General features: G+C 42.9%; 1 protein-coding gene and 1 long non-coding RNA gene across 5 annotated transcripts in view; one reads left to right on the top strand and one right to left on the bottom strand.

The window, feature by feature from the left end:
- Positions 1-280: 280 nt before the first annotated feature.
- LOC115602474 lies at positions 281-13,652 on the bottom strand. The gene is made up of 3 exons (XR_003989674.1): positions 13,523-13,652; positions 5,612-5,702; positions 281-3,378 (listed from the first exon to the last, which is right to left on the bottom strand). It is a non-coding gene; the product is annotated as an uncharacterized LOC115602474 (long non-coding RNA).
- Positions 13,653-13,699: 47 nt separating this feature from the next.
- The window catches only part of FARP1 (FERM, ARH/RhoGEF and pleckstrin domain protein 1), a 219,434-nt gene continuing 206,429 nt past the window's right edge, over positions 13,700-26,704 (top strand). For all 4 annotated transcript variants that reach the window (XR_003989673.1, XM_030473637.1, XM_030473629.1 and 1 more), the window contains exon 1: positions 13,700-14,075. The gene's annotated coding sequence lies outside the window, so the exon portion shown is untranslated. The remainder of the gene's footprint in view (positions 14,076-26,704) is intronic.

The raw sequence follows: 26,704 nt of genomic DNA, 5'->3' as shown, positions 1-26,704 counted from the left end.
ACATGATCTCCCGGAGAATCTGTGCAAGGAAGTGACTTGCAGACTTCATGGTTTTGACACTGGGTTTATGTACAGCTGTGGCATTCTGTCACCGCTTTTTCTCTGCGGAGACTTCAAAGTAATGCTGAGTGCAAGGGCTGGTATTCCACAGCATAGAACAGTTGTTGTTATGCCAAATGTCTGTTGTTCTCCACACATCTAGAATCTTTGGTCTCATGTGTGGAGTACATGCATGAGAGTAAGATGTGTTGCAGAGTTGGCAGTTTTGATGAAATAAAGAAGGAAGGTGAATTTCCTAATGACTCTTTGTATGCATATGAGTGCTGGGTATTGCAGCTGCCCTGGGCTCTTGAACCAGAGCTTTAGTTTTGCCTTTGTGGAGTCCATAGGGGTGAACACGTGCACTGAGTCTTCCAAATACGGTGAGGGTGTTATTAAAAAGAATGCCACGCCACATTTTGTTATACTTGTATTTTACTGTGCATCTTTGGGGAGCAGCCTTGGCCTTTGCTATTTAATCATTCAGTCCGCTCTTACTTTGCTAACTTTGTCAATTCTACTCACTTGTATGGGGCTTGATAGTCTCTTAAATTCTAAGAAATGTATTTGTTGTCTTTTGAGAAGCTGTAAACAGGATCTAAGTTTCTGTCTAGTAAGGGTCCTTTCCCTTTTTTGAGTATCATGAAAATGTTTGTATTGCTTCAAGACAGAACATCTCTTGGGACAGCTTAACCTCTGCTGAGACTCCAGAGGTATGGGCTCAATACTGGATAAAAGTAATGGGATTCATCTCACCCGATACTGGGTATCTACTGAAGTTTGTACATAAATAATTGTCTGCAGCCCTGTTCAGTGAAGGGAAATGGGTGATGATGATACGTTTTGTCATAAGGAAGTGTTTGAGACCAAAGAACTACTGTATGAGTTGATGCTGATAGAAATTGCTGGTATCTCAGATGGTTCTTGGGATGGTGTTTGTTACTGGCAGCGCAATGGCTCACTGAACAGCCTCGGTAGTTGTTCTGTAATGTAACTACTCAGAAACACTGGGATTTCCTGGAATCTATTCTTTTCCTTCTGGAATCAACCAATTAAAACAAAAATCCGTTCTGTAAAAGTTGTTGGGCCCCGCTGCTGCCTCCTTATATCAGCACTCCAGGCGATTTCACCAATTCTTGAGGTGTCTCATGCTGACTGTAAATTACTTGCTATTTAACCACTATTTAGAGATGTGTTTGCTCCCGTTTCTGGAGGGTGTGAGCTACCTCCATAGACACCTCCTTTTGTCATCAAGTTAGTTAGATTTCTGTCTGGTTTATGTTGGACTGAGGCTAACATACTATTACCATGCTATTAACAGGTACAATAACAAGTTGCCTCTGTGCCACTACTGGATTAACTTCCTCTGTCACAAGAGCCTCATTCAGAAGACACTACCCACTGCTGTAGCCCTAGAAGCCATAAGTCTAGTTCTCTCTTAATTCAGGACAAGGTTTCTACAGCATCTTTTTTGAGGCAAGAGAGATGTGAGGACTAGAGGACATGAGAAAGGTGCGTGGTTTGTCTTTGAATACAAAATGCTAAGCTCAGGAACAGTATGGTTTGTTTTCCAGTAGAAGGCTGGGTTTGTCTCTTGAGTTTTAGAACACTTTTCTGTATCAGAGTATTTGCTTTTCAAAGGCAGTGTCTTGTTCCTTCATAGCCCATGAGGCTCAAATGTTTGGTCTTTATGAGTTCACAGATCTTGCTTGTAGAATTCACTCTGATCTTTCTAATTATCTGGTAGAGGAGAAACCAAATAGCCTCTCAGCTATTCTGAGTCTGTCAAGAAAATCAGCCTGGGAGTGGAAACCTGGGATGATGATCTCCGAGTGCTTTTGCAAGGCTGGAGTTAGGTGAAATTCACCTCCCTGGTTTGGAGACAAGGAATGGCCATTTCTGCTCCAGGGAAACTGTTTCTACAATCTGTGAGATCCTTTCCTATCATTCTGGTTTGCACCAGTGATGTGATTTCCCCTATATGTTTTCAAGAAAGGAAGGTAGGAGCTAGCATGTCCAAGTCGCTTCATTTTTATAACTTTGCTTTCCCACTCCGGAGGCTGCCCATGACCTCACTTTAGGTGCAGGGAATTTCTGCAGCTGCTAAACCATGAAATCTAAATGTCTGTTGAGTTTAGTATTGGTAGCACTCTTGGTTTAAGAATAACTTGAGCTAATATAACACTAGATGGACACAAGTACTTATAGCCAAGTTTCACTTATTTATCCATGGATAGTGAAAATTTAACCATAAGCAGTGAATGCCTGTAGGGGTTTGGGGATTTTCTGGAGGATGCGGTGTTGCTGCTAGCAGAGGAGGGCTCAAACCTCTCCTGAGGCACCAGATGGTTGCTGGAATAATTCTGGAATTTTCTTCCAGTAAAGTGGGAAGCATGCATGTTCACAGATGTTCTCGGGGTAAACAGGGAAGCATTCCAGAGTTAGAGATGACTGAATGGAACTGCAAGTTCAACTTCAGTCAGTTTTGCTCAGATTTCTTGTCCCTCATTTTGCCAATGCCACTGCCACTGCTTGCTGTCTTTTGCAGAGGGCTGCTATCTTTTGAGGGGGGGAAGGAGGAAAGAAGAAAAGAAAGGGGATTTCTTCAACTTACTATTTCTGCATTAAATGTGTGACTGCTTTTTTCCTAAGTAGCAACAGTTATCTTTTAAATATATCTGAAGTATGTTTTTTCATGTACTATGTGCTAGTTAATGGTATTAACAAGATAGGATTATATCAAATCCTATCTTGCTGTGATAGGATTTGTTATAAATGAATTAAAAGGTTTTATATTCAGTTTGTATCCTACCTTAAAAACTAATGCTACTCTTCCAACCAAAACCAGCTTGGAGTAAAAGTCATGTTTTGGATGCAGACTAGTGAAAAATACGACTGTAACACAAGATCTTGACTCAGGGAAGTTAACCTTGCCTGAATTACTTGAAGTAAAATCGTGCAACACCACCTTTTTTAAATATCTGAGAATAAAATGCCAAGAGATATTTTTACTGTAGAGTGTTTTTCTGTTTAGGAGTTAGTATTCCTGGAAGAAAGTCTCAAACCAACCTTAAACCCACCAAACCCCCGAATGGCTAGGTTTTGGCCATAGCGTGAAGAAGTATGTGGATGCAGTTGTTCTATTTCACCAGTTCTGTGCTCCAGCTAAAGTTTCTTCTGGCCAGTAGATGGAGACGGTACAATTGAGTATTAGAAGGCCATAGTCTTGTACCGGGGAAGCTTGCTCCTTCACAGTCCCTTAGCCAGAGTGTTAAACTGTAACTTCTGTTTACTGGAAACCTGTGCACAGAGCAGGCAGTTTGTGTCCAGAACTGCCTACTGCAACCCCAGAGAAAGAAAACAAAGAGGGAGTGTTATATCAATACAGGTTTAACCAGGTCTTCCTCCCCACCCCTGTTTCTCCCATCATTAAACAGTCCAAATAATAAGTAAATATGCCCATAAATAAACATCTCACTATAGAATGAGACAGCCATAGCAACTTTTTCCTTGCTGCTATGAAGGCAAACTCTGCCTCTGGAACCTGCCACCTCCCCTCATCCATGGGGTAAGGAGGAAATGAGTTTTGAGTTGTTTGTCAGGCTCTGGGAGCACGTAAAAAGGAGTGACAGCTCCGATGTGTGGATGAGCTCATGAGGCTCTGCATTAACACCAGAAAGTGTGGCTTTCTGTCCTTGAAATGAGTAAAAGCTTAAGACATTGCTGGAGGAAGAGTGTGATAGGAAAATACATTTCAAGTGGAAAGTTAAAAAGGGTTAATTTGGGGGCCGGGGAAGGATATGAAATCTGAGAAGATGGAGTCTTCATTTGCCCTCATTGCTATTAATAGCTTGTCACATAATATATATTACCCTTAGGGAAAAGAAACCAAGCAAACACAAAAACCCACAACCCAAACAAACTGTATATAAGATGGCCTAGCCCAAGCCTCCACGCTGCTGGAATTGGACTCCTCTCATCACCCTTGAGCATAAACCACAACTCTGAGTAGTTGCCCACTGTAACTCCTGCTTTCTAAATAAACATTTAACAATGTTTTACAGCTCCTCACATAAGTGCAGGAGGTAATTTTTGTCCTGCCTAACTTTTCAGCCATCTTGTCTGTAGTGTTTGGTTTGCTGTAACCCGGTCCCTTCCTAATGCTACAGAAAAGATGGTCTGGTTTTGGATGGTATGTTCTGTAGGTCCATTTTATTTCTTTGACACAGCTGCTAATGTTTTTCCTTACGAAAAGGACAAAGAAAATTCAAACGAATTGACTTCTTGACAACAAGTCAATTGGAGTTTGTGTCTAAACTGAGACACTTGGACACCTAAATTATTTTCTCTTGCCCTTACGCTGAAATATCATTTCTAACTTCAAAAACACAAACAAGGTTCTATCAGATCATCTAAAAAAAATCATAATTCATTTTCCTCAAGCTTCTAAATTTCTCTGGTACTACTCTGGTTATGGTAGGAGGGATTGATTGCCTTGGTTGGAAAAAGGGCAATGCTGAATGACTTTAGGATGGTCTTCCCTGGAAAAATTCCTCTTCCTTCCAAATGAGGGAGGGGAGCAGCAGGCGCTGCAGTCGCCACTGCCAGGGCTGTTCTGTACAAACATCTGTGCCCCTCTGCCTTGACTTCAAATGCAGTCCTGATGCAGTACCAGAAAAGGGATGTAGCAGAACTGGAAAGGTGGAGAAAGAGGTGAGAAGTGCAAGAAGTACACCGTGCAGCCAGCTGAGGTGAAACTAAAGAGGTTAGGGTCCTTCAGATTGGAAAAAGGTGACAACAGGGTGCCCAGAGAAGCTGTGGCTGCCCCATCCCTGGCAGTGTTCAAGGCCAGGTTGGACGGGGCTTGGAGCAACCTGGTCTAGTGGAAGGTGTCCCTGCCCATGGCAGGGGGTTGGAACTGGATGATCTGTAAGTCCCTTTCACAAACCATTCTGTGATTCTATGGCAACTCCAAGGGAAGTAGGAGAGATATCTATACATCTGTGAATGTAGGAGAGTAGGTGAATAGGGAACAATTCACTGTTGCTTGTAACACAGGTCAAATACTGCCTGAGTAAAGTATTAGGATGTTTAAAACCACTGAGAAATAATTTTTTCAGATGCTGTGATTGAAGCATAAAATGAATTTCTGATGGAAGTCAAAAAACAAATCAGACCAATTGTTTATAAGGGTAGGTGTATGAATGGTTAATAAGCAGGGTGCTCCTGAGGAAAATACTTGTTCAAGAAGTCCATAAATCGTCAGCTGTCAGAAGCTGGGAGAGTAGCCTTGGGGAAGGATTGCTCTACATTTGTCCCATTTCTTGTACTCTTTCCCTCAGGCTCCCTGACTGTATCTCCTGTCAGACACCCAGCACAATGATCAGGCTTCACATTGCCATTTGTACGTGTCCTTTGTTACAGCACTCCTCATTTTTCCCCTCCCTGGTTTTGTTCATACAGATCAGAATCTCCTCACTGTGTTTGCATGGGGCTTTATGAGACACAAATAATTCTTCATCCAGGTCATACAGGATCAATTAGAACAGGAATCACTTCATATAAAACTTACCTCAGTGCTAACATTCGTGTAGATGCTTGCTCTGGGGCCTGAGAAGGAAAAATGTTTCATTACCTTGACATTGTTGATTGTTACCTGGATTCTAAAAGACAAAGGAGAAATATATAATCAAATAAAAATATAATGAAATGTTCTATCCTTTCTCTGCACCATTTTGAAGGAGCTAATGGATTTTTCGTGTGTTCAAATGTGGCAGATCTGAAATGCTGAATTTTAGTAACTTACACGAAGGATCAAAGTGCAGTAGAAAGTAAGGCCACGCAGTGAGACTCTCCGGCTTTCCCTAGTAGAAGATTAAACCATTTTAATATTCGGGCAGTTTTATGAGCACTGCAGCTCCTTTGTTACTGATCCGCCTCTTTAGGAGGAGAATTTACAGCAGGAAACAGGGATTAAAACTTTCTCCCCAGTGCCAGAGGCAGATAGGGCACAGTACAGATGTGCAGTGCCCAGTGTTGTCAACAACTGCAGAGACCGTGGAGGGAACAAACTAAACAAGCGGTGGTGAAGCAACTGGCAGTATCAAAGAGAAGAATGCATTTCAGATTTAAAAGCGTGAGATGATAGGCATCTTTATTATGAAGAGCTGGGTAAATTTAGTATAGCCTATTATTAAAACTCCTGGTTGCTTTAAGACATTTTCTGGGAACTATTCTGGTTAAGCCTGCCCTACTTCAGCAGAGTGGCTTCAATCCAGTTATATATTAAGCTCCTGTTCATTTGAAATCTAACATTTAAAAGAAAGAAAGATTATTTTTCTTTTTCTATTTTTCTTTTTCTTTTTTTCTTCTGTTGCAAATAGCAAATGATCACTACAGAAAATTAAGATATTTTTAAAGGACAAATGTGTCCTAAAATTTACTGATAAACCAGAAACGATTGTTTTCTGTGTTTCATTGTCAGAGCAAACAGTTAACCTCATATTTAAAATTAAACTATTTAGATAAAAATATTTCAGAAGTAGAAAACTGGACAATAAATGGAAAGATTATGGAACACCATAATGCTGAAGGGAATGCAGACATACATGACATGCAGACCAGTAACTGAGGAAGCAGAAAAAAATACAAGTGACAACAAACATAAGGGGATTTCCTCTCTTGAGTGGAGTGTGAAAATTATCTAATTGGAAGCAGTGGTAATGAATTATGGATGATTATATTAGGTGGAAAAAATTAGGCATGGGAAAAACTCTTTGCCTGTACCCTGTATCTCAGAAAATGAAGAGACTGTAAGCAAAATCTGTTCCCTGTCCATCTTTCAGCATCAGAACCTAGGAGACAGGACAGGACAGCATTCCTCATTTACTCACACTTAAAACTCAAAGCCCAAGTTGCTACAGATACAGAACAGGTTGAATAGGAGCGTTGACAGTGACAGACCAGCTTTGCACGGGAAGAACATGGCCAACAGTTCAGTGTGTTACTGTCAGCGAGTGGATGGAAGCTGACGGGAACGTGCACTTGATGTACCTGAGCTTTAAAGAGAATGCACCTTCCTGATTTGAAAGTAGACTATAGCAGAAAGTAGGCTGTGACGTTGTAAATTACTTTTCTCATCAGCAAAATTAAATGATGCTTTGCATTTTTTTAGTCTAAATTCTGCTTTTAAGAGCAGTCATTTTGCTTTCATTCTTTGGAATTTTGTTTCCGAGGACAACCACCACAGTAGATAAAAGATAAGCAGGAAAACAAATGCTTTTCAAGTCTCTAATCAATTTGTTATTTGATTTTATTACATGTAAAGTATGCAGATCTTGCTTTCTACAGTGAAATATTATTTCTGTAAATTATTTAATAACTTTCACTTTGTGAGCAGAAAGTTTCACAGATGCCTTTTGAAGAAGGAATTTAATTAACGATATTAAACCCAGATAGATAAAAAATAGATGGGCTTGTTTCTCTTCACTGTGCTGTGTTTCTCATATGGGAAGCAAATAAATTACCACCCTTAGAAGACCCAGCTTCTGGTCTGGCATTTAGGAATGGGCTAATTTCAGGGGCTGCGTTCTGAAATAGCAAAACCACATGCTAGATTGATGTTTGCTTTGACAGGTTTTATGGTTGCTCCCTCCAGCCAGATTTAGATGTTGTAAAAATTAGAACAGACGAGCATGGCAATGGAGGAGACAGTAATTGAGCCACCTGCTGTAACTGGCCATTATTAAGATAAAATGTTTATCATCCAGCACGAAGTTAGAAAGGACCCATGGGAGATCCTGAATGCGACAGAGCACTGGATAAGGTTCCCCCACCACCACTTTAAAGTGGGGATTATCCCAGGATTTATTCAGACACACTGATCTGTTCCAGATGTATTCCAGTGCAGGAGGTCACAGCAAAAATATTGGGGGGGGGGGGGGGGGGGGGGGGAGAAGAAGAGAACAAAAGGGAAATCATGGACTTTCATGGGAATCTTTAAGAGTGATAATGCTAGAAGCCATGTTTAACCATCTATATTCTTTTCATTTTCATAATTGCAAGGGGACTCTTCAGCCGTGTTTACTCATGATATAAATTCTGAGGGGCTTCAAAAATGGCATTTTTCTCTGGTTTAGAACCCTATGTACTTATATCTGTCGAGGTACTTAAATGGTTCTTCTTCATCACAGCGTTAAATGGTTTTATAGTAATTTCATTAATTTAATTACACTGTCCTCCTGGAAAGTACCACCTTTTTTCTTAACAAATAAACAGTTTGCTCTGTCCAAAATGACAAAAGCACTAAAAAAGAATGAACTGGGAGAATGCTAGGAATTCTACCCTAAACGTTGAATTTTAAGAGCACATTTCTATTTCAAACAACACATTTGGTCTTCTTCTCAAAAGTAGTATTGAAAGATTAACGTGGTTGGTTGGTTGGTTGGTTTCTAAAAGCCACATTCAGCAGGGAGATGATGAGCTTTCATTCCTGCCCAACACACTGCATCTTGCATAGCAGGCTTGATGGCACTTAGGAGGAGGCAGTTCTTTGTTAGTTATTTTTATTTATTACTCAACAGGTGAAATCTTTTCATATCTGTGAATATTTTCTCTTTCCATTATCACTTCTCTCTCCTTACCATGACAGAAGAGGTACGTTGTTTCTGATGGAAATACTGGCATAGAATACGTATTTTGTCCTCATATTCAGTGTGCTTTTTCCCTTCTCTTGGGAGAAAAGGTGTAAATGGATTGTAGCAGAGGAAACCTCAATATAAATAGCAAAAGGATATTTGATTTATTTAAAAAAAACCCAACCCAACCAAACCTCTGTATTTTTTGTTGGCTTCTCTTTTCTTGAAGATTCTGATAATTATAATTTAATAAATGATGATTTTATAAATAATAATAAAAAATAATTATTGATGTTTTCATTTATATTGCAGTAGTTGGCAATTTTGTTCATTAATGAATCCTTTGGAATCCTCAGTGCCATTTAAAAAATGAGCCATTTATTTCTCCTTGGATTTGCAGAAGGAAAATCAAGCACGAAGCAAGTATAAGCCCATGCAGTCTACCTAGTTTTGAGGAGTATAAATCATTCATGAATTTCAAGCGAACTTTTCACTCAAGCTTCAGGGAGGATTCATCTATTCACTACAGCACTGTTGATCATCTTAGCATGGATATGCAGCTAACGTAACAAATGCATTAGTTCTGAAACAGGCAAATCCATTGGGCAATACAAGGTAAATAGGATGGCATGTAACAGAGGTGATGTTGTACGGTATTAAGAGGTTAGGGAGAGGAGCTTGTTCCAACAGCTTGATACATAAAAGCTCTCTTTGAATAAATTCCTACGGGCTTGGGAAACTTTCGCATACGCCACTAAAAGCCTCTCTTTTAATTCATGATATTATACACTTTGAGTGGGCAGTAAACAAGATCTGTTAATTGGCTGGCTCTAAGTGCTTAAATGGCTTCTTTACAGTGGTTCTTTCAGATGGAAATCCTAAAGTCGGAGAATGGAAATGGACTCCTTTGCTAACTGGCTAAATATTTATTTGGGGGTTTTATTTTGTGGGGTTTTTTGTTTGGGTTTTTTTCCTCAAAAGCGAAGACATGTTCGACTGCTAGTATTATATTCACTATGAGGGTGGTGAGGCCCTGGCACAGGGTGCCCAGAGAAGCTGTGGCTGCCCCATCCCTGGCAGTGTTCAAGGCCAGGCTGGACAGGGCTTGGAGCAACCCGGTCTAGTGGAAGGTGTCCCTGCCTATGGCAGTGGGGTTGGAATCAGATGGTCTTCAAGGTCCCTTCCAACATAAACCAGTCTATGATTGTGAAAATTGTTAATTACCATAACTTCTAGGTGTAGTTTGACGTTGCATTCTGATGTGGAAGCAAGAAAGACATATTAGTTCAACATTAGTAACCTTACCAGAAGAGCTAGTGGTAGGATAATCTTAACGACTGATGACTGTAATAATATTTTGGGAAGACATGGATAAAAATATATTGCAAAAAATAGCCACTGAAATGGTGGGATGCATGTGTGCTACAAAATAATAAAAATAATTAATAAAAATAATGGTGAAATGATCCTGAAAGAACTGGGTGGATAGTTCTGTTATGCTCTTGCACTGAAAACAGCAGAACCAGGTAAGTTAACACAAGTTAACATAGAGACATATGAGAAAGAGCCTAAAATTGACTAATTAAATGCCATAGGTTTGCAAGATTGAGCCCTAAACCACTTTTATACAAGAACACACTGATAAATCTAGCAGGAAAGTATTTGCTGAAAGGGTCTTTGCAACAAAATTTCAGGCTCCAGGAAAACATCTGTGGAATGTTTTATGAAAAAGAATTACGAGACAAAAGACAGAGCTGAAATATAGAGATTTCAATTAGGGCAGCACCTTAGCTTCTCACTGTAATAAAACACAGAAAAACATTTGAACTCAACACCTATTTTAAAGTAGTTTACAAAAGAGGCATTGATTTTTAAGGCCAGAAGGACCACTGAAGAATCCCAGAAGGACCACTGAAGAATCTAGTCTGACTCTACTGTAAACTAGACCAAAGAACTTAATCCACATGCTTGGGTTCTGAGTCCAATAATTTAGTTTGATGAACCACACAGATAGGCAACCAAGTTAACACATGGCAGGCGAAAATGTGGATTTGCAGGTACGCTGCCACAACAACCCACAAGCATGCATTACCTTCTAGAACCTCACAGCAAGTATGACAAAATGTCAGTGAAAAAATAACTGCAAATCATCCATCCCAGCGTATGAGAGTTGCAAAAGCGAACGCTTTCCAGAGATTCGTGTTTGCATTCCATCATAGCTGTTGCTATCTCTTTACTAACGGGGAACAAGGCAGAAGGCGCAGAGAGGCAGTCTCTAGACGACAGAACCCTTTTAACATATTTGCTTCCTTCCCTTCCTTTCCTTGGGTTCTCCCTTATCAGGTCAGGCAGAAATGAATGATCATGTCAGCTTGGTCTTGCTTAATCCAAAGTCCTGTTCCAGCTCTTGTCTTCTTTGCCAGTGGACGCAGACAAAGCTTATCTGTTTTCTTTCGGAAACATGAACTAACTAGAACCATTTTTCTAATTTCAGTGACTTTTTAAAAACAAATGCTGTTCTCTCAAATTCTTTTGTTTACTTGATGACCCAACAAATCCCACATCTCATTCAACAGGGAGAAATGTAATCCTACGTACTACAGGAAGCTAACAGCAGCGACGAGTGCTTCTCTCAGCAATCACATCAGAAGACTGCGAATTGCTGCCATTTATAGTTTACAAGAGAGAAATTGCTGCTTAAGAATGTAGAGAGCATCAGGCGGAATGGATAGGTGAAAGATGACTTTATGACTAACTAGATAAACATCAAGAGACAGTAAAGAAGTCTTCTTCAGATATCAGTCCCTAGTTGTCCTTGCATCTTCAGAACATGCAAGAATCAAGGGTTAACTAAATAAATACACGCAAGCTTGCCCATGGCTCTTGGAGAAATGACCAACATATTCATTGATGCTTCAGTAAGTATACCATTCAAGACAGTATCTCACTGTTGCTTTTTGGAGCTCAGTAATAAATGACCAGTAGCTGCAGGGCAACCTGTTACTTCTGCTCAGTGCTGAGAAATGTCTCGAGGTCACTCAAACTTGGAAGGCATTGAAGGTGACCTCACTCATCTGATGCAGATTACAACAACTCTTTTGTTAGGTGTGAATGAGGCATTAGTGATCTGGAAGTCGACATAAAAAACACCACAAAATTGTAAATGCTACGACTGCCCCTTGCAGTGCTGCTCTAATCCTGTCTGCACCTGAAGGCAGAGTTACAGCTGATGGCAAAATAAGTATTTGGGAAAAGGCAATCTTTTTTATTATGTCAGTGTTATTAACCACAGTTCATATGGTCAGGCGGTTGGACTACATGGTCATTGTAGGTCCTTTCCAACTGAAATGTTCTAGTCTATCCTAATTTTATTCTATATTGTCAGAATGAGAGCTTAATCTTTCTTCTTGATCTTCTACAGACAGACCATGTATTTTGTGTGGAAGAAGTCTGGGGAAAAGTAACAATAATTATTATCTTAGCAAGTATTGACAGCTAAAGGCAATTTGCAGCCTTTCAGTCAGTAACATAAGTACTTCGGTTCAGGTTTCAGGGCAGAGCAAAGAAAAGTTCTCTTGATTTCACAAGGTTGGTTGGCATATGCACTGAGGTATTTGTAGTGAGGTGTTTGTGTATAGAAGCATTGCTGTTGACAGCAGAGGAATTTGTCTCTTTGGGATTAAGTGAGGCCAAGGATTAGATGAAAATGAAATAAATAGTTATAGCATTCACATATCATTCTCTTTCCTCCAGTGATTAAAACCAGAGACGGTAGATGGGATCCCCAAATGGTCTTTAAGTGGTAGATGCTCAGAAGGGATACCTAAATACACACTTAGTTTACTGCTCCCTCCCGGGTCACTGGGAGAACCTCAAAGACTTGAGGTGTCTCCCCTGCGTCACTCACCTGTGTGCACCACCCAGCCTTCTTCCTGAAAAACCATTGGGTAAAAGGCTGGAAAAGGCTCAAAGGAATGCACACCCTAACACCTAAGTTATGCAAATGGTCAGTGGTGTTTTAAGAGCTGCTGTATGCAAGTAACTATGCTGGTCCTAGGGGTGTGACAGCCTTTATGCTACAGCTCCACATCTTTTCTGAGGAGATGTACAGGGTCTGGGCTCCACATCTTCTCTGAGAGGATGTACAGGGCCTCTGGAAAAGGCACACCCCTAGCCCCGATCTTTGTCCAGTGGTCTCCTTTCTGCTTACATACTGCAGTGGAGATTGTTTGGCGACATGGCCCTTGAAGCCCAGATTGCTACTCCTTGTTAAATTTTACAGATATGTGGTTGTCTAACAAGGAAGAAAATCTAGGTTGCTAACTAGTAACTACCCATAGTTACTAGTGCATACACTACCCATACACCTAGTCCTTCGGTTTCTCTGGTGCCTCACGCAAGCATTTTGAGTATGACGAGCATGGAGGAATGGATACCTCTTGGGAAATCAAGCATCGATCTATTCTCCGTGGTGTCCTGCAGCCCCCGCTAAAGCAGAGGAGCCGGGCTATTAATGAGTTTGCACAGACCCCTTGAGGCGATGTCCTGGTTCCTTCCGGGCGAGCCGCCCAGTTTCTCAGCCTCGCACCCCCGGCCAGTGAACCAATCACCTCTGCAAGGGCAGCAGGGGACAACCTCCCTGCGGGCTGCCCCTCAGGGCACCCAGTCGGAAGGTGTCCCCAAACCCCTGGAGCGGGGCAGCGGTGGCGCAAGGGCAGCAGCTTAGGCGGGAAGGGCGGCCCGTGACGGTAGCGGGGCCGCCGCTGCTTTAACCCTTCCCTGACGGCCACCTGGGCACCGCCCGCCCCTTCGGGTACCCGGCAGCAGACGGAGGAGCAGCGGCGTACCTGGAGCCCCCAGCACCGCAGGGCGGTGGTCGCTGCTCCTCCTCCTCCTTCCGACGGGCTGCACCGCCGAAGAGGGTACCCCGCTCCCTCAGCCGCCGGCAGCAGCCATGCCGAGCCGCCGCCGCCTGTGAACGCTGGAGGGGGCTCTCGGCCGCCTCCTCCCGCCGGCGGCTCCCCCTCCGGGAGGGGGCAGGGTTAGGGGAGGTGCAGCCGCGGCAGCGCGGCGAGCGGCGTCCAGTTCCCGCTCCCCCCGGTCTGCTGGCGGCAGCAGGACCCCCAGCTCCGCTGCCGCCTGTCCCCTTTCTCCTCAGCGCCCGGCCCGGTGGGCTCCCCCCGCTGCAAAGCCGGACATGGCGACCCTGCTCCTGCGAGTCCCCCGCTGTCCGCCTCCTCCCCCCGCCGCCACCACCACCACTCCTGCCACCGCCTTCTCCTCCTCCTCCCCACGGAGCTTTTAATGGCTCGGACCTCCGGCGGCCAAGCGCGACTGCCCCTGCACCAGCCGCAGCGAGGAGAGCCCGCGGGAGCCCGCGCAGCCCCAGCCCCGCGCACGGTAAGGGCGGCACGGCGAACAATGGGGCCGGGCGGGAGCGGCAGCGGGTGGCGCCCGCCGGGCACCGCGGCGAGGGCTGCGGGCAGGCGGCGGGACCCGCCTGCGGGGCGCCGGAGGGCGTGAGGGAGCCGGCGGCCGGCACCGCCTCCCCCTCGCCGGGTGGTGACAGCCGCGGGGCCGCGCTGGCTGGCGGACAGCTCAGCCCCGCGTAATCCCATTACCGCGGGTAATCCGCGGGGAGGCTCACAGACCACCTTCCCTCCCCGCGCCCCCCGGGACACCGCGGCCGGGCGGCGGCGAGGGCGGCCGCTCAACTTGGTGCCTTTTGTTTCGCCCCCGGGCTGGGACCCGGCCCCCCGCGGCGGTTGCCCGGCGGCGGGTGGGACGCCCCGAGGCGGGAGCGCTGAGAGGGGACGCTTGGTGACGGGCGGAGTTGGAGGGAAGGGAGGGAAGGGCGGGCAGGCGGGCGGACGTCCCCGCTGGCCCGAGGGGAGGCGTAGCTCAGGCCGGCGGGGAGGTGCCGCTCCGGGGGGCGTGCGAGGGCAGCTCGGCCCCACGGCGGCCCGGGGAGGGCGGGACGGCCCGGCGGGGCCCGAGCGGTGGCGGTGTGTGTGTGGGCTCCCCGCTCGGCCCCGGCCAGCGCCGCCCCCCCGGGCTCCCTGCGCGGCGGTAGCAGCGCCCGGTGCTCCCTCAGCCCTCCCGCCCAAGGGTGCGCCGCGGCGGCCCCGGCCTGGTTCCCTCGACGCCTCAGCCATCGCCTCGCCCTGCCCGAGCGGGAAAGTTCGCCGCTTTTGGGTACGAGCGGCCTCAAACGGGCATGAACCGCTGGGGAAAGTTTTGAGTAAACAGAAGTTTATTTTCCGAGTGGGAGCTCGTGCGTAGTGGGCCTTATCTTTCGTGATTCGTCTGCTTTGCTTTTCTTAAAGCAGACACAAACTCTGCGGAGTTGTTTTATAAAGTTGCCGTTTTAGCTTGATTGCTGGCATGAAATAAATGAAATGCGTAGTATATCTTTTTCGGTCACAGCCTTCTTACCAGGGTTTCCTTCAAAGAGATTTGTCCCTAGAGAGTGGAGAGATGATTGCTCTGAAGGAGCAGTGTCGCACAGCTGTTTTGCTATCTGTATCTCTCAGATAGCTCTGTGTATTGCTTCCAATATGTATTTACAGCAGGCAGCTGATGTTGGAATCAAGTCAACAAAAACAAAATTCCTGAGGAGTCAAGAAATGTTCTCGTGAATTAAGATATCCCCTTCCCCTGCTTAGGGATGTTTGTGCAAGAACTGCAGTATCTAACTGATGAGTGGATCTGAACCTTTCAGAAATGGTCCTGTGTACTAAGAAAGTACAAAATCCTCTTAGCCATGCCTCACGTGTCCGACCTGCCGGGATCTCAAAACTCTGTGCTGGTGACACGCCAGGACAAGGATGGAAGCCATGGGTGCTGTGCCTGCCGCGTTGCAGCATGGGGCTTGTAGTTACCCTGACCTGCGGCCGCGCTGATAAGCTCTGTGTGTGTGCAAGGAGCGGGTTGTGAATGAAGCCAGGTGAGAGCTTGTCGTCCCTCTTTCTCCAGGCCCTCTCTGGCATCGGAAGTGCCTGGTGCCAGGCAAAGTGTAACAACTCTGTGGCTCAGGGATCCTGTTTTTGCTTTCTCATTCATTCTCTCAGGTATGGTTTTGCTCTAAGATTGGGTAGAGGATCTTTTCTTCCCTTTGCAAATAGCAAAGGTGAGAGGTTATGCACAGTACGTTGAATGACAGTGGTTATTTTTGAAAGCTGAGACATTGCTAGATCAGCCCAAACAAACTCTAAATTCTTTTATCTCCACAGACTTAAGTTCAAATGTAGCTGTGGAAGGGATCATTGGCAGTAGGGCCAACCATGAGCATTATGGGAAGGGGTTAGAAAGCTGTATTTCTCTGCTTTTTTTTTTTGGTAGTATCTTGTGTATAGGCAATTAAATTGTGGTTTTCTTTTTTTTCTTCTATCTTCTTGAACAAACCAAACAAGCAGAATGTGTAACACATGGCAGCATGGGATGTCAAATGTCAAAAGTTGGTAAGAGATTGAATGTGTAATAGCAAAGCCTGACTTCTATTTAATGGCTGGACTTCAAATTGGAAATCTTTTTATCCCCTCCCACGTTGACACAGTTCATTAGTCATTTTGTGATCAATACCTTAAAGCGTGCTACTTGTAACCAAAGTTTCTGAAAGAAAATTGTGGATGATAAATGACCAGAGGGGAACACCACTGAAATGTGATGGTTTGAAAATGAAAGACTTGATTTAGGAGATGTATTTCTGCATTAAAATTCAGATCGAGAATTCTGAATTTAAAGAGCTATTCAGTAAACTTTCCCTGCTGATTTTAGGTTAATTTGACTTAGGAAAAAATCCAAACTTCTCCTGAAGAAGTACATATAAGATGAAAATTAGCAGTTCTTTTTAAAAAATAGAAGAATTCTTGACGCTGATGAATAGGAGGCTGCCAGTGCTGGCAGCTTTTTAGATTATGTATGCTTCGTGATGGAGCTGTGCAACAGAAAGGCTTCTCTGGTTTGAGATATCTTTGCATAAAGTCTTTGGCTTGTTCTTGGGCACAGGTTTCTAAATGTAAAGGGACTGACTGGTGCAGTGTCTCCCAAACTATGAACCGTTAGGGCACGAGACTGGGGAAGGTGGTCCCTGGGACCATATTGTTTTTGCGGTGTTTGCAGTGACAAGTTGGCTGGTGGGCCAGAGAAATTCCAGGACTGCCAGTGGGATAAAGGATCATGAGCCTTGCTGGCAGAGCATGTACGTCCCCTCAGGTTTTGCAAGGTGGAAGACTGTGCAGGCAACAATGTTGTGTCTTCCCTGGTTGTTAATGGTTGTCTGCCCTTCTTTCCCGAGACTGGAATTTGAAGTGTGGGTCAGTGCTCTGACCTTCTCCTCCCCTCTGCTTCGCGTGGGGGAATGCAGATTGTGTCTTGCTGACTGCAGCGGGGAGCTGGATCCAAAACTTCACTGGGACTGGCCTGACCCATCTTTTCAAACCTAGGTTTGTAATTAGAAGTATTTTTTGCAGCTGTAGGATTGGGTTGCAAAGCCTGATTATATATATAAATGAGGTTCTAGTGGATGTTTTCTGCAGTTAAGCCTCTGTATTATCAATCTTGGTTATATTCTAGTGTAGAACCAATGTGTTTGCATTATACTTTTCATACTGTGCTGTGATGTTAGTGATAGGGACTAAACTTACTGGTTTTGGTTTCTGGTTTGTTTTGGTTTTTTTCCCCACTATTTTTTCATGGTGCTTGGCTATGCGAGTATCCTTATTTTATACTGTCTTTTTTAGAAAAGCATGATAAAAATGCTGTTTATTGAACTTGAGTCCACCAACTTGTCCTCCTTTTTCAGTTTCTTCTTTTAGTAGTTGGCATGTTTATCTTAAAAGGGCCTTTCCAGACTTAATTTCATGACTTTGTAAGGTTGCAGTTTGTGTATTTTCTGTTTTTCCATGTACTTTTCTGGCCGGTAGGTGCGGAGTAGATGGTGAAGTTTATAGTTTACAGATGGTCTGCTGAATTAGGGAGAGTAAAGGGACAACTTGCTTTTCTGGTTGTAAAGGCACAGAAGACTAATTACAGAGGTATAAAAGGTCATCAGGCTCAGTCAGCTTTGAATTTGTGCAAAATGTCAGTAAATCTGGCCTGCAGAAACGTAGGCGAATCAGACAATTAGGTCAGTCTTTATCACATGTGGGCACTGGCTTGTTTGTAATCAATTGCAGCATGACGAGCTTTTTAGCCTTGTCTGTAATGAAGCGGACTTGATTAAATATTATGAGCAATGAAAATATGATATGCCTTCTGGGGGAGTTGAGAAACAGGGTGTGCAGCTACAGTTGTTTGGGGTCTTTTTTTAGTCTGGAAATATAAATAGGGGAAATTATTTTTAATGTTTGGTTATCAGAAAGGGCTTAAAAAAAGAATGGTGCCTCTGTTAGTTGGAACTCAAATAAAATGAAGCTGTGTTGGTGAAGTTCACGGAGGTGCTGAAGTTCTGTTTTCTGTTGATTCAGAGGGAACTGTGGTTTTTGTGATGTGTCCTCGAATGTTACACAGTAAAGTCTGTACAATAAAACCTGGTTTTGTGTTGCTGTATAAAATGGAGGAAGGAAGCCATGAAATCTGGATACTGAGATTTACAGTAGAAGATTTCTGTACAATGTACGTTTGTTACTAGGCACGAGGAACACCTGGGGGGTTGGGTGGTATTTCAGTGTGAGGCAAGGATAGTGTTTCCAGACTGTGTTTTCTTACCCAGGTTATAAACTGGATGTAGTGGTAAAGCCCCCTGAAAGGTGGGAGTTTGTGTCTCTGAGGTAGTGTTCTTGGTTCCCTTCCTGGTGATCCCTTGCCTATGCAGCGCTCTGCTACTTGCCATTAAAACCAGGTTTTTGGCTACCTTGGCACCGTTGCTGGAAGGTGCTGTCCCGTGCTATAAGATTTCTCAAATGAGTAGTAATGTTAATGGCGATTTCAATCCCAGTTTCCTTCCAAATATGGTGACCTGGGGGCCAAAGTAGCGGTTTGACCTTGCAGGGTGACTGAATTTGCCATAATGAAAGCAGTTTAAGAGACTATTACACTCCAATTTAAGGGGTGATTCTAATTACTTGTAAGGCTCTTTAAATTGCTGTTTCAAGCTCTCTCCCTCAGTGGGTATGTTAACACAGAAGAGAAGAGGGTAAGTGTTGGAACCAGAGACCTTCTCCTCCTCCTCCAAGGTATAGCTCTCCCCCGAGCATCTATTTCTAGAATACATGAGGTGTGTACAATACACAAAATATTATAGAAATTCTACAGCTGGAGATGTGTCACATGGACGGTTTCGTTTGAGGAAAAGCTGTGATTTTCTCAACAGAGATACTAGCAGCAAGCCATTCCTGCTTGAAGCAGCTGCTCGCAAGTGAGGGAGTGGGCTTTGGATACATAGAGGAAATAGGAATGCTGCCTCTGGGGGAAGCTGCTCGTGTACCTGGATTGTCTTGTACAAAACACTGCTAGGGAAGGGCACAAATTTTTACAGGCCAAAAGATGACTTACTGGTAACCTGGAAAACCTAGCAGTAATAGGAGAGAGTGGTATTGTTGAGTGCTTCCTTCTCTGGTCCGGGGCTGCTGCTTCTGCTGGCCACCATCGGCCTTTCTGTGTCTTTCATTCCTGATTACTGCAGGACCAGTTGTTTGATCACTGGTCACTAATAATACTAACAACTATGTCTCCTTAATGAAGGACCCTTATTTTCAGTCACCTGCACCACAGGCACGGGTCAAGAAGACATTTGTCAATTTATTCAAATGGCAAATGTGGCACAAAGGATCTCACTGCTCAGTAACCTGTGTACATTTAATTGGCTCTTTCTGCTCCGCATCCTTCATTTTTCTGCTGGTTATGCTCTTTCAAATAATATTTTTTCAGTGCTTGGATTAAGCACTTGAGCTACAGACATGGTGTGTTCATTTCTTCCATCTCTGAGTGTTATTTTTGGCCATGTCCCAGCCTCCACTGAACAATACCAAAGGTGTTCCGTGGGGACTTTTGCTAGCCCAGCAATGGAGCACTGGCAGGCTGCTCATTAGTCTTTTATGTCTCTCCTTATCAGTTTTACTGTGAAACTCCCTATCGCTTCGGTTGCACATGTTAGAATAATTAGGCTTCCTGTTCAGCAGGTTTGTATGGCATTGATTTTTGCCCTGGAAGTTCAAGGGAGGGGAAGAGTACCATTAAATTATATGAAATAGCAAGTATGTCTTTGGTAGCTGCCTTTTTCCATTGTGAGGTGTGTTTAAAACAGACTCTTGCGCAAAGAGAGTCAGGAACGCTGAGCAGGCTTTCATGCTGCTTATATAGGAGGTGTTTTCCCTTGCATTAGTGAATAAGTGAAAATAAATCTTAAACCTCTTTTAAAAGGAAAAGAGGATGTGGTGATATCTCTATTCAGTTGGAGCAGGGCTTCACATCATTCGGAGTCTCTGGGAACACAGCAGGTATCAGACAAACTTGGAGCATTTCCCTGGCCACCCTGATCTTCCTATGATTATGGGAAGAGAGGATGGGGTGTCTTTTGGGAATTGAGGATTTTTTTTCCTGTTCATCTCTCTCACTTCTCCAATTATCCTGGAGTTTGCTGCTGCTTATGGCTTACCATCAAAGTGAAATGAATTTGGTTTAGTTTTATTTTGCTAATTCTCTCCAGTCTTATGATTGCAATAACAGTGATTACAACTGAGAAGTCTCTGGCCAACTCTTGCTGTGGTGTGTAATAAGTAGTGTCTTTTTCAGATTAAGGAAAAGTATGATTTGTTTAGTTTGTCCTGCCTGAGGTTATTTTCTCAAACATCAAGGCTAAAAAGGAAGGCAAAGCTCTTATAAAAGTAAAAATCTGTAGAAGTTGTTGTGTTTTCTCTCAGGATTTTCCTAGTTTCCAGGGATAGTTAGTATTCAGGCCCTTAACAATACAAAAATACTAAAGGGAGAAGATGGATGGGGGATTCAGTTACTGTACCTTTTACAGAATTAAGAGTGTATTTATTTAGCAAGTAGTCTTGGTGTATTACAGAAGTTGAACTTGGTGTGAACCTGCAAGGTTAGCCTCCTTGGAAGTAGTTTTCAGTCTTTTTAATTGGAGACCTTGGCTCCTGTCTTATCTTCATGGAAATTCCTCCTGAAAACCTGTTTTGCACTGTGTTTGTAAGAGCTGAAACCATTAATGTTTACCTTTAACATATTAAACATTCAATGGTGCCTTTTAAACAGAGGCATCAGTATGTGCATGTAGGAAGATCAGCTCTATGGTTATGCCATTGTAACCAGTATTGTTCATTAACCATTTTTTACAGCTTAGCCGAATTAACTGGTGTAATGTGGAAAATAAAATCGTTTAATGTTTTGGTGCAGACTGCAGTTTTCCCCCCTGTGTCCTTTGAAATGTTGAGCATCATTTTCAGTACTCTGGAAAATAAAATACTAGAAACCATGAAAAGAAATACAAAATAAGCAAAAAGGAAAGAACACCTAGAATGTAGTCTAATAGATTCAATAAGTATCAAACCTGAAGCTAGCAGAAAATATCCTGGCAGTGCCTCCATAGCAGATAAATAAATAAATAAACGAAGACAAAACAGATGGTGTGATAGTATTGCAGTGAAGAGAAGGGCAAGTGACTCTGCCATTTGAATATAAAAAAGGTTTTAAAAAGGCATTCTAATTAAGTGCTGCTCACAGCTCTGCGTTTACTAAAAATATTTGGATTTTCAGATAAGTCACAAACAGCACAATTCCAAGGATATAAGATCCAAGGATCCATTTGCCTAAAACCCGTGTGTCAGAAGTGAACCTCTAAGAGAACAATTTCTAAATGGACCTGTAGGAAGGAAGTCTCTGGTGGTAACTTTATGGAGAAGGTTGTTCCTTCATATTACTTACAATGAAGGCTTGAATGGTAACACTGCCTCTTTGTTTCTGACTATTCGCTGCCTATACCTCTATCAACTGTGGGGCAAACACTGAAACTTAATTAAAAAATAAGTGCTCAACAGAGGAGAGACTCAAATCCCTGCAGCTGTTGCTGGAGGTCATCTGCATTGCCTGTTCAGCTGCCCCATCGGCACATGGGCAGTCACATAGGTACTGCTTAAAGCAAATGCAGCCTTGTGCCATCTAATTAGCAGTGAGTAAATAGGGCAGTGTGGAGAGATGGGTCGGCTGGCAGGACCAGAGGTGTGTGTTGGAGCGAGCCGTGCAGCAGCTGGCTTTTCATCAGGCAGGGGATGAGAGAAGAGCATCAGTTGGGTGGAAACCAATTTTTATTAGCTCTGTTGGCCACCAGACGTGAGCACGTTTACACTGTGGCTCTTAGTGGGGAGAAAACAAACCTAGCACTAAGGAAGCCTGTCCAGAAAGTGTAATCTTTATCGAAAACCTTGGCCACATTGACACCAAGTGCAATTTCCCAGTTACCTGGAGATGCTTCTTGTAGCCGTGTAGTAGCATGCCTTTATCCAGTGAAGCGATGGTGCAAGAGCAGGGTATCTGCATGAAGTTTACCTCCAGTTGTCCGGCTTTTCAAGTGCAAATCAAGGACTAGTTTAGATTCTGAACCAAAAAATGATCAATCAGGCAATACTTTGAACATGAGCATCTCTCCCTTCATTTTGTGTGCAGTGACTGCACACTAAGGCACCAGAGAAGTCATTGGAGCAGTTATTTCTAGTCGTAATAACGCTTCAAGGATCATTTGAAGCAATGAGCGAGCAAATGACACTTGATTGCAGCTCTTTGCTTGAGAAAACCTAACACAGAAGTCATTTCTGTCCTCCTGAATGAAGAGAAATTACATGACAGAGGAGAACTAGGGATTAATAGTGGCATGTTACAAGTGCATGACTGAAAAATTAGATCACCATTGTGATGGAGTAGCATGTACGTCTTTGTACGTATGATGAGAAGATGGGAGTTCAGAAGCATTTCCTTTTTCTGGAACTGAAAACCAAACCCAACAGTCTGTATATTCAGGAAAATTCAGACATATATGTGAAAGCATTAAAACTGAACGCAGTATTCTTCTTAGTTGGATATTTGCTAGGGTTGCTTTCACCCGCTTAGATCTGTTGGTAAAATTTCTTCGGGCAGTAGATAAAACTACCAAATATTTTCTTCAAAGTTCCTTTCCTTAAAAGGCAGAGTAATGTTTGAAAAGACGTATTTTATGTTATTATTTAAAATATTTAAAAAAATCCTGAAGAAGAGTCTATATTATGCTTTTCTGTCTGCTTTTGTCAAAACAAAGTGCCCTCTCCAACCTGAATAAATTTCTTTCCACTTAAAAGCACCCCGGGATTGGAACTGAAGCTTGGATGTGTGCTATGAAAGGAAAATTGTAGCTATACGTCTAATAGATGTCTACAGGAAAATGTGAAATGCTTCTAGAAGTTTTAAAGCCTTGTATCTGTGGCAGTTCTGAGCTAACCCCGGAGCAGAATGCATTTCAGAGAATGGTGATCTGAGGATGGTTCCAGCTTGGCAAAGAAAACTTGAGTTGGAGACATGGAAGAGAAAATTAATCAGAATAATAGGTCTGGCCCTTGCAAGTAGATTGAGCCTGATGAAACTAATATCTGAAAATTAATTATAAAGCCAACCTGATCATATGTAACAGGACCTAAGAGGATGTTTTAAAATCTGCAAGTAATTCTGGGACTTTTCTGCAGAGGAGTTCCCAGGAGTGGAATAGAATATCTGCTTTTGTTTCCCATAGAATACATGAATTGCAGTAAGTGACCCCACTTCACTAGTGTGCATATGTTTCCTGTTGCAATCAAGTGACAGTTTGGCTCAACTTGGAGAGGGCTGAAATGCCTAAGAGCTGGAGTATACAGTATCAGCTGGGTAAAAGTTTCCTAAAGTCTTTTGGCAGTGTCTGACTTTAGTGAAATAAAATATGCTGCAGCAATTTATAATTTGTATGTGTGTATATTAACCAATAAGTGAATTTATTCAAAGCATTAACTTGCTTGTTTGTAGCAAATCCTGGAACAGCCTATTCTTTTTTTCATGAGACTTCCAGGCTAAATTTAATTGGAATTTTGTCAGGAAGACAAGCTAGTCTGGTTACTTTTCAAGGAAAGTTTCATAACTCCTTCTTTGGTATTCCTCCAGTAAGGCCTGATCCTTTTTTATCTACTAAGTTTAAAGCTTGAGGGGACAAAAAGACTCAAATCAATTGGAAGCAATTGCAACTAGATCATCAGCATAGTTTTGTTTAATTTACAGTGTTTATTTAGTGTTCTGTTGAGGAGGTTTAATCAAATTCCTCATGCTGTGGGGGACTGCAGGGAGGAGTAGCAGTGATACAGGTGCTTGTTTTAAGGACTCTATCTTACATATCTGTAGTTCTGTGTTTGGGAAAGAAAGATTTTTAGTACCTGGTGCAGGGGCTGGAGTGGTTCCTCTGTCACTGGGAATGAGTGGTTGCAGTGGGGCAGGCTTGTCCCCCAACGATGCTCTTAAACCATCGAGAGAGAAGAGCTCCACTTTTAAAGTCACACAGCAACATAGGTGAAACGAGTCCTTTGAATGTTAATACAATGAATACAATTGTGTTAAAACCCTGTCCCTGCTATTTTGGACTAGACAGAATAGCTTTTAGAAGGTCTTGGCTCGTTGCCTGTTGTTTGTACCTCTTGTTTGTGTGCTGTGTTACAGTGCTCATCTCTCAGGGCTGTGTTGGTAGCGCCTGATGCAATTCTACACTGTGCAGAGCTAGGATTCTTAACCCCCAAGCTGGAGAGTGTGTGCACTATGGGACTGCTTCAGGCTGTTTTCTTCGGGGAATGAGATTTGATGGGGACAGTTGAAAAGCAAAAGTCTTGACTTTTGAACATGTGGAATGTCAAGGGGGATTATCCTTACCTAATATGCAATTAGTTCATGTTAGAAGGAAGAACAGTAACCCATTTCTTTGTGCCTGTTTCTTTTGTCTACCCTTTATTTCCCCCTTCTTCTCCCTTCTCGAAATTCCCATGTGCATATACTCTCAGGGTTTTAGCAGTATGTACGTTCTTTTCTGATTTGCTAATAAGGCTGAATTTCTTCAGGGGTGAAAGAAAACTACGATGTAAATCGAGGCTCTCTGGTTGTATTTCTGTACATCATATAGGGGACATACAAGAGGGACTTTTTACAAGGGCCCGTAGTGATAGGACAAGGGGGAATGGTTTTAAACTGAAGGAGGGGAGATTTAGTTTAGATGTAAGGAAGAAATTCTTCACTATGATGGTGGTGAGGTACTGGCACAGAGAAGCTGTGGCTGCCCCATCCCTGGCAGTGTTCAAGGCCAGGTTGGATGGGGCTTTGAGCAACCTGATTTAGGGGAAGGCGTCCCTGCCCACGGCAGAGGGGTTGGAACAGAATTGTCTTCAAAATCCCTTCCCACCCAAACCATTTTATGATTCTGTGTGTGCTGTTGTCGGCAGTCCTGGGAAGAACCATTCCTCTTGGCTTAGTTTTATTGACAGTTTGTGAGAAAAACCACAACAATAACTGCTGCTGTTGCAAGGCTGAGATTAGGGAAATGTATTTAATCACTGGAAATTAGTGAATATGTGGCTTTTGTCTTGAAATAAAGGGCAGAGAGTCTGCAATCTAAATTGTTCCTTTAATGAAAGTGGGATATTACTGATGGTACCTTTATTAGGTTTTCAGGTCATAAGAATTATTTGCTGTTCTCCAAGCCGGGAAGTATTGATTATTTGTACAATGTTTACTTGTTTTTCTTCCTTCAGTTACTGTCTGTGACAGCACTCTGTGGTATTTATCTGTGATATTTGTATTTATTCTTTCATTGATAAGATAAATGTGATGGAAGGACACAGTGTTTATGTTTTGTAAAGTTTCAGTACGCTTATGGCCAAAACCATTGGTGATAGAGAGTCCCAGAACTTTTTAGCCATTCATTTACATCTTCAACAAAAGTGTAAGTATGTACGTTTTCAGGAATATTCTTTTCCCAGTAGTCGTACAGCTTTCTTAACAGTAAGGAAGGAATGCAGATCTTTGGAGGCTCATCTGCAGGTTTCAATGGCCCAATAAAACTGAATTTTTTTTTGGCACGAAGCATTTAAATGCTGCAACAAATCTTGTATATGATTGGTATGATTTAGACTGCAAATAGCAAGTCTGGTGTTGGACAGTTTTCTTGATGGATTTGTTAGAGGCTTTTATTCCCTCCTCCTCTGTGGCAGAATACAGCCAGCTAAAGATTTCCTTTCAGATCGTCACAGGATTCAAATTTAAAATGGGTTTTAAATTCTGTCCTTTGTCATGGAAGTTCTACATACACTTTGTTCTGTACCATCTGATTAAGAAAGGAAACCTTTAGAACCATGCACTGATTGTGAAACAGTTATCAGTGATTAAGAGAATCTGACTATTAATGCCCCTGGTTTATTTAATTAATTCAGTCATTTTTCCACTAAGAGAAATACTTAACACCCCCACCCCCACTCCGTGAATTTACAAGTCAGTATCTTTTTCTGTCAGTTTACAGATTAGGCACCTTGAGCAGTTAAACACACATCATTTGCTCTCTAATGGACAGGGCCTTATATTCTGACTGATAATTACCCTTGGTATTGCCTGCTTCAATTCTTGTTCGGTGATTTGTAGGATGAAGTTTCTGTTGTTTCCATTGCCTGCAGAACTGTATTTTCAGTGATTGACTGAAGGACAAGTTTTAGGTAACTACAGGCTTGAGCTAGTGTTTGTAGGAATCTTGGCAATGATCCTAAATAGTCTTTTCTGTATCCATAATCTGATTCAAGGGTGCTCCCTATAAGGACTGATGTTTTTGTTCAGGCATCTCTCAGATGTCTTAAATACCACTGCTTCCATTAAAAGAAAAAAATGAGTCTACTCTATAGTTTACAATCTTACTGTTGGAGATTCTTCCTGCTGGTAAACTGGCTTGTGTAGAAGTGCTCTAATTCTTCCTAAGTCTTTAAACTTCCCACTCAACTTGCAAGACCACATCCCTTACATGCTCCTACACTTCATTATTCTGCAAACAGTTCATTCTGTTG

Source organism: Strigops habroptila, chromosome 2 (assembly GCF_004027225.2).
Source record: "Strigops habroptila isolate Jane chromosome 2, bStrHab1.2.pri, whole genome shotgun sequence".
Taxonomy (NCBI): Eukaryota; Metazoa; Chordata; class Aves; order Psittaciformes; family Psittacidae; genus Strigops; species Strigops habroptila.
Note: the sequence above shows the minus strand (reverse complement) of the source record. Positions and strands in the feature narration are given on the sequence as shown.